At 37.2% G+C, this 9,175-nt stretch overlaps 1 pseudogene; it reads right to left on the bottom strand.

The window, feature by feature from the left end:
• Window positions 1-1,253: 1,253 nt before the first annotated feature.
• On the bottom strand, window positions 1,254-8,004 carry LOC131652886 (glucan endo-1,3-beta-glucosidase 2-like; annotated as a pseudogene).
• Between the last annotated feature and the right edge of the window lie 1,171 nt (window positions 8,005-9,175).

Here is a 9,175-nt window from a genome sequence, read left to right as displayed (position 1 = left end):
CCAAGAAATAGACAAAGAAGATAGTCATGTGTAGCTCGTAAGCAAAGTGTTCAATGGCGCTTAGACACGCTACATGAAGATTGAGAAACTGGTGTTAGTTGTTGTTATTGCGGCAAGAAAACTCAAGCCATACCTCCAAGGGCACACCATCCTTGTAAAACCATATTATCTTTTCTGACAAGTTCTAAAGAAACCCAACCTAGCACGGAGAGCGGTATCTTGGTCTGTAGATCTCTCAGAATACGACATCCAGTGCATCCCGAGGGGGCATCAAATCTCAAGCTTTGGTTGACTTCGTAGCTGAGCTCAACTCGCCCATCAATGAAGACACCCTTTCAAAATGGGCGTTATCTGTGGATGGCGCCTCCAACATAAAAGGAAACAACACAGGAATAATTCTTGAGGGACCAGGTGATATAGTTACCAAGCAGGCGCTGAAGTTTGAGTTCATCGCCAACAACAATCATGCAGAATACGAGGCTCTCATCGTCGGTACGATCCTCGCCTTAAAAAGGGAGCTACCAAATTAAAAGTAAAAAGTAACTCCTAGTTGCTCACCTATAAAGTCTCAGAATAGTCTCAGGGCAAGGAGCCTCAGTTGATAAAATATCTACACAAGGTACGAAATGTATCCTCACGCTTCCTCTCTTTTGAAGTAGAACACGTCCCACGCGAATAGAACTTCAGGGCGAATCTCTTATCCAAGCTAGCCACCTTGAAGGTCGGGGGGTTCAATATAACAATCATACATGAGACTCTCTCTCTCTCTCTCTCTCTCTCTCTCTCTCTCTCTCTCTCTCTCTCTCTCTCTCTCTCTCTCTCTCTCTCTCTCTCTCTCTCTCTCTCTCTCTCTCTCTCTCTCTCTCTCTCTCTCTCTTCCCCCATCATCGAGGGAGATGAGGCATACTCCTTGAAACTCGTCCCCGAGTCTAGTTGGATGTCACCCATATTGCACTATCTACAGTCAGGGGAACTCCCATCAGATGAGGGAAAAGTAAGGAAAATTGGAAGAAAATCTGCCAAGTATAACCTACTTTCAGGGAAACTTCACAAAATGGGGAACGCCACTCCCCTGCTAAGGTGCCTGGGCGAGAGCGATATCACCCTAATACTCGCAAGAGATCACTAGGTAGCATGCAACAACCACACTGACGGAAAAGATCTCGCTCACAAGTTATTAAGGTTAGAATATTGCTGGCCCACACTAATGATGGACAACATCAACTTCGTTAAGAAGTGCGATTAATACCAGAGACATGCTGACCTTCACCATGCCCCAACAGAGCTTACAAGTTATTAAGGGCGAATAAAGCAAAGTCATGATCTCTAGGCTGAAATCCAAGAGACATAATCACCGTAGAAAACTTCTCAAACCAAGATCGCGGAACAAGTCATATAGAGCTTTCTTTAACTTACACACTTCCCTTTGATTATGGGAAATACCTTGAGAAGGAATCATATAAAGTTCCTCAAGTTGATCACCATTCAAAAAAGCATTTTTTCTACATTATTTGAGAAATATGCCACTGACGAATAGATGTGCCGACAACAATAAGGGTGCGAATAGTGGTCATCTTGACCACAGGAGCAAAAGTTTTTTCATAATCCATCCCACATTGTTGAGAAAATCCCTTAGCAACAAGAATTTTATATCGCTTAACTGACCCATCAGATCTGGTTTTGATATTGTATATCCATCAAAATTATACAAATTCTTGTCAAAGTTTACCTCTCTGTCTTCTTCGATTGCATATTTTTATCATGGAAGTGATGATTTTCATTGGAACTTTCTGTGTAGTGGAAACTGACTCACATGATGGTATATTACCGCATTCTCATGTTTTCATCACGGCATCACGAATATTCTGTTTGCATTATGTTATATAAACTTTTGAGTAGTCAGTAAGTTTAGTCCCTCAATCACTTCCTCACCTTTTGGTCTCATTAATCAGTTTCTCACTTTGTAATCGTCAAGGAACATAGAGAACAGTCTATTATCTAGGCCAATTCTTCCAAAGATGTTACAATATGAAGGTACTACAATAGTTAAATCTAGGCCAATTCTTCAATAGTCATTCTCTCATTTTGTAATCGTCAGGGAATTATTGAGACATTGTTGGTCTTCCTATCCAGTAACAACAACACATTGCCTTGATAAAAAGGTGAACATTCTTAGCTACTACTCAATGTGAATCTTATTCATGGATTGGTCAAGACATTCTTGTACGTTTCGTATTCTAGTACCTTCATGATTGGTCTTTATATTACTACTGGAATGTCTAAATTCATACTTACTTTGTTCAGATGCTTAACAGCAAATGTCAAGTCATTTGAAGTTGAGAGGAAGCCAGAACAGAAGCTTTGTGTGATCAACTAGAATATATGTTTGCAATGGTTTCTATTGCTGGTCTTCCAAGTATTGATATATCAACGTATCCTATTACACTTCCACATACTGTAAAATGAAATTAAATAAAAGTTTATAGTCACTAGCATGTACTGCTCTGCATGTAGACAAATTTTAAAACAGGGATTTATGCTGTGAAATGATATCAATAGTGCATGTTAGTTGTCGCACTTGACTTAGGTGATGTTATTCATTCGACCTTGCCGGGTCCACGTGCCCAATCTAATGCAGTCTGTATCATCTTTGGATCAGCGCCTTCCTTTGCAACACAGAAAGTTTGATTGCTGGTATCATTAGCCAAAACTGCTCCTAATCCAGACAAGTGTAAAATGTAAATAGGAACACCATTCGCATCCAACCATCCCCAGTTTTTCTCCAACAACGGCCCAGATTTTATATCCTTGTTGTATAGTTCTTAGATGTAAGTGCTATTGTAGTTATTGGCATTGTCTATTGTTGCGTCGGGATCTTTGATGCACCTTTTGAAGGCCACCCTGATTCTGTTACTTCTACAGGAATGTTGGTGTAATTTCGAAAAGCCATGGCAAAGCATGCTGCGTCGACCATGGCATCAAAGACATTGGAGTAATGTAGAAGGATATTAGAATCAACAGCTTCTTTGTTTGGAGGGAGAGGATTGAAGAGTGCATAATCATAATCTAATGGAATCACACCATTTGATTACATGTAATTGTAGTAAGAGTAAATATTGAGCATGGGATAAGAGTAGGTAGATTGCAAAAAATTGAGTGTCGGGACTAAAACTGAATTGAGCGCCGGTTTAAGAAAGCAAGTGAAGGTGGAAATGAATCAAAATATGATAGATGAGGAAAGGGGCGTCGAGACTTTAACTTGGCGATCAAGATTCAATGCAACGAGGGCTGAAAGAATGTACTTAATTGCATTGACAAACTTTTGCCAAATTAGGTAGAGCAGTCAAAACCTCGGAGCCACACAAATGGCGGTGATATTGGTGGATAATGTGCTACCACATTACGGGAAACCCAATTGGCAGCCAAAGCATTCGATTGACCAATTGCTATAGGGACAGTTATGACAACTTGAATGCCTGTTTTTGCCAGTGCAATGAGCATAGCTTGGTCAGCGTTGTACAATCGAACGTATCGAATTTGTTGTGCTTTGACTACTTGAGTAAGGTGTGGCAGTGGCATATTTGAGAGTTCAGTTCCAATGTTCACTCCAATAAAAGGTTCTGCAAGATCCATTAACAACAATATTTTAAGTCATCACAAGAATAACCACTCAAATAACTCAAATGTGGAGGAAGCATTTAGAACAATAAAATTCTGGGGAATACCTAATTTATCACTAATTATCTTACTTAGGAATATGCTAGTGTGTTTACATTAGTGCTTAAAAAGGTGATGCTTTCTTTCTAAAATTTACAACCAAAACTTTGAAAACAATGGCTACCTCAAAGAGGAAAGCTCCATTCAATATTGGGGAAAATTACAATTTAAGGCTGAAGAGAATGACAAAACAGCCATCTTTGATCAGAATCCAAAAGAAAGGCCACTTTCAAGAGTATCGATCAATAAAAACCGAGGTATTATTTTTAATTTATCATTTCCAATGCAAAAATTTTACCCATTAACTTGTGACTATAATCATAAATTAGCATGATGGTACTAATTTGATTCTAGAATAGACAAATATAAAATCCAACAACATTAATTACTACTGTAAAAATGAAGAACTGTAATGTCTCACTATGTCTCACTGTTCTATCAAGGATACCTATATAAGTTAGTGACATGTAGATACAGCTTATGAAGAACTCAAAAATGGAACTCACAATGTCAAAACCAGAGCATACTTTCATCTGTCCCTACTGTCCTCACAGAAAACAGGATTATGCATACGCGGAACTCCTACAACATGCTTTTATAAGGCTAATCATCTCGCTTTGTTGAAATATTTGGAAAAAGATATATTGACAGCACCATCAATAAAGGTGATGGTGATCGTGCTATTTACAATATACTAAGAATTTTATTTTGTTCAAGTTAATTTATTTCTACTGTCGCACCTCGATGCTCTAACAAGGATAGTTAATTTATTTCTCCAGTATTGAATATGCAGAAACTGTCGCACCTCGATGCTCTAACAAGGATACTGATTCAAGAGAATCTCAAATAAGTTGGTTGTATATAAATAAATTTTATGAAGAACTCAATAAGGGAAGTCTCAAAGTGAGAATCTCAGACGAGACTTTCGCTTGTCCATACTGCCCGAAATTGAAAAGAACGGGCTATGTGTATAGGAACTCTTTGAACATTCTTCTGGAGCCGGTAGTTCGCAAAAGAGAAGTGTAAAAGAGAAGGCAACTCATCTGGCTTTAATGAAATATTTGAAAAATGATATAATTCTGAATGTGACTGCTCCATCAAAACCTGTGAATGACGGTGGTTATTCTTCTGTTAAGGAAGCAATTATTCAAAACTTAAAGTTCAAGTTTTGAAAAATGATATAATTGTCAATGCGACTGCTCCATCACTAACTCCTTATTTTGTCTTTCAGGAAGCACAATGTCGAACCGAGGAGAAACTTTAACAGGCCACACTTCTGAAGAACAGGATCTAATGATTATGAATGTGGAAGATCCAATAAAACCAGCAAATGGAGGCATTTGTGTTGATTCCGAAAAGCAGTTTGTGTAGCCGTGGACTGGGATTGTGGTTAACATTCTCACGAGAATGACAGACAATGTGTTGGTGAAAGTGGTTCCAAGCTAAGGGATGAATATCGGATCAAGGGCTTTAATCCAAGTAAAGTCCGCCCACTCTGGAATTCCTCGGATCACACCGGAGATGCAGTCGTGGAATTCGATAAAAGTTGGCTAGGGTTATATAATGCATTGTCATTTGAAAGGGCGTATGAATTAGATCATCACGGGAAAAAAGACTGGCTTTCTCATACCGAACAGAAATCTGGTCTGTACGCGTGGATTGCACGAGCTGATGATATCAAATGAACAATACAATCGGGGAACAACTACAAAAGATGGATGTTAAAACAATACCCGAAATCATGGAACATGATGCCAGAATGTTCGTTAACTTGTCTCTAGTTTGAATGACACTCTTCAGGTAAAGATAAACAAGATAATAGAAATGGAAGTAGAATGCGATGAGATTAATAGAGACAGGAGATATTTGATTTGATTTCCCGGCCATCCTGTTAGTGCCATCTCCAATTTCTTTCGAATCATAGCAGTGCTAATTTGTCCCAACAATTTTCACAATCTTCCAAATGTAACTCTAAAATCAAAATGCAATGCAAGACATACAAAAATCGACACCACAACATATAGATAACACATACAATTGTAAGTTGAGTTATATGACATTAGATCATCAAACAAAGCGTTGTAACCAAACAATAGCTAATCATACTCGATCATTAGAATGTGTGAGAAATACTTATCTTCCAAATGGCGGTATCAGGAGAATGTGTGAGAAATACTTATCTTCCAAATGGCGGTATCAAGAGTATTAACATGGTGATTCATGTCTCATCTCGACTCACCGATCTGCCCTAACAAACTTTATCGTCCACATCGGCATTACATTGGCACTATGGTTCTCATTGTGAGCCAATTTCATCTCGATCTGGGAGCTTTGAATGACGCAAGATGTTCACAGCAGCTCTATGCAGCTGCACACTAGACAAACACAGAATTTTTTCCATCCAATTCATCTATAATAATCAGACCCCCTCTTTTCAGGAACTCTACTCAATAAGAATTCGCAAACCGACTAAATTATATGATGCAAATTCTACACCATATAAGTGAAACTTCGACGGAGATTTCTCCCAAAAGCTGTTTCAACATACTCAATAAGTGAACCAAATTCATTTAATATCCATCTTCTCTACCATTATTCACATGTGCAGGTAACCATGGCAATATCAAAATCCATTACAAACAACAAAAGTAATCACATTTTGCATTCATCCTACCAATAACTCATGCCAGACAGCACATGAATATTTATTATATGTTCATACTGCATTACCAGATAGTATATGTAAAAAACTTGTCCGAGGGATCGGTCAATGTTGTCGGGTATTGGAGATTGTGAGTCCTTCCGATTTATAGTCATGCCTTGTGTCGAGCTTCCGAGTTGCATCATCTTGTTTGAACCAGTCGCGACATGTATCTCATTTCTCGTGAGCTATACTGCACTTGCGAGTTTCATCGAACTGGTGGCAATGTTCTCGAATCTCTATCTGGATCTGGAAGAGGACTGAATACAATGACAATAGATTCAATATAGCCCCTGCTTTTCTTCAAGCATATGGGGAGCCGACCCTGAATGGATCTCAAACTATCGGCCGAAACACGAGATTTATCGTTAACTAAACCAAATGAAATACGAGATTTAAGTAAACAAATTTCTTACAATATAGGCAATTACCAAAATAAACATCAAGGAAGAGTTATTATGCTAAATACTTAGATAGTAACTCTACTATCTTAAAATTTTCTTCATATTAGCACTATTGATTATCTCTAAACACATTCAAATTACACTCTTAGGATTATAGTTTTCTTCTCTGCAGTGACATTCTAACATAAGCTTTACCCAAAACAGAACCAAATTTAGATTTTAGAAAAAGAGGAGGGTTTTCAACACAATTTTCACTTTGAAAACAACAACACAAACCCGACAGGTTAAGAGCACAAATACTCACTTTTAACCCATTTTCTTCAACCCCTAACCACTCAAACCATATCCAATCATATTCTAACATACTCAAGCATTTCATACCATAATTTCATCATCATACAAGTATATATGTACTATGTTTTCATCACTTCCTAACCTCATTAATTTCTAACAATAACAACCAAACTCATGTAATCAACATGTCATGACAACAAGAAACAACAACCACAATATAGTTTCATCACATGTTCACACAACAACAACAAAACATCAACACAACATCAACTTCATGGGTTACTAACAATAGCAAAGACAACGCAAAAATCATTTTTTAATCCCACAACCCACTTTCTACCTTTTTTATGTCCTGCCACCAATCCGACCCCATTCTCTCAATTTTACTCTCTACCAATGATTTCACCATATTTAATTTTTAAAACCTAAACCCACAAACTTTGTTTCTTTGTAAGTAATCTCCGTTCCCACTTTCCTAATAATGCTAGGTTTAACACCCTTGAATTTTTTATACCTGTCCTAGATCCCCCTTTCTGTCTTTCTTGGCATACCTTTTCCAATTAACCCCGACTTATTTTTCTGCTTTCGAATCCTCCACCCCATAAGAAATTTTTAAAGAGATTCAAGATTAGAAATAATACCTGACGAGGCTTTAAAGAAAGAAAAAAAAATAGACAGGTAATGCATATAACAAATTTTAGAAGGATGACACGACCACGTAAGGATAAGCACTGATTATGCCACTTTGACGCAATCGGAAGCCGCCCAAAGGAATAGCAAGCGCTAAACCTTGAATGAAAATAGGGTTGCAAGCGCAAACCCTATAGATAAGCTCTGGAGTCCACCAGAAATAAAGAAAACTTTGGATTCTATTATAATAAAAGAGATTATCCTTACGGCCATGCCAAAGGTCTTTAAATACAGAAAACAAATAAACCCTATTGGGCCTTTAATCCAAAACAAAATTAAATATATCAAATAAAATAGAAATTGCTTAAATATTAAAATGTTTTCCGACGTGCGGTTTCTTCTTTGATTCGCAGAATCCTCCTACATCACACTTGGACAATTTTCCTTACACTATTAATCACCAATTTCCAAAAATTTTCTTCTATGATTACAACAACCAGCAGGAATATCCTAGTATTTGAATCTAATAGTTCCAACCTTACAATTTAACATATTTGCTGTTTCGTCTAACTAATATTAAGGAAAATTGACTCCAATAAAATGACTTTTATGAACTGGATTTTATGACCAGATATTAACTCAAATAACTGTAGATTTGCAACCAACACGAATATCCAAGTATTTGAATCTAGTAGTTCAAACCTTAACATTTAATAGATTTGCTAATATTGTGGAATATTGACTCCAACTAAAAGACTTTTATGAAAGTTTATTTTAAGACCAAATATTAACTCAAAACTATAGATTATTTGCCTTCATGGCCCTCATGTTTTACCAACTTTTTCCCACAATTAAAATACCTTTTGCTTACTGCATATGCGGCAGTGGTGATATTGGTGGCAGGATAATGTGCTACCACATTACGGGAAACCCAATTGGCAGCCAAAACATTCAATAGATCAATTGCTAAGAGTTCTTCATTAGCGACGATTATGACAACTTGAATGCCTGTTTTTGCAAGTGCAATGAGCATAGCTTGGTCAGCGTCGTACAATCAAACGTGTCGAATTTGTTGTGCTTTGACTACTTGAGTAGAGTGTGGCAGTGGCATATTTGAGAGTTCAGTTCCAAATGCTCAGTCCAACAAAAGGTTCTGCTAGATCCATTAACAATAAGATTGTAAGTCATGACAAGAATAACCACTCAAATTACTCAAATGTGGAAGCATTTACAACAATAAAATTCTGGGAAATACCGAACTTATCACTAATTATCTTAAGAATATGCTAGTGTGTTTACATTAGTGCTTGAAAAGGTGATGCTTTCTTTCAAAAATTTGTGGAAAAATTACTTTTGATGAATCCCAAAGTTCATAATCAATTATACTTTGATGAAAAAACAAATCAAAATTAATTCCATACCCTTAAAA

The sequence above is a fragment of the Vicia villosa genome, linkage group LG2, assembly GCF_029867415.1.
Source record: "Vicia villosa cultivar HV-30 ecotype Madison, WI linkage group LG2, Vvil1.0, whole genome shotgun sequence".
Classification (NCBI taxonomy): Eukaryota; Viridiplantae; Streptophyta; class Magnoliopsida; order Fabales; family Fabaceae; genus Vicia; species Vicia villosa.
This window is presented reverse-complemented; position numbering and strand designations above follow the sequence as displayed.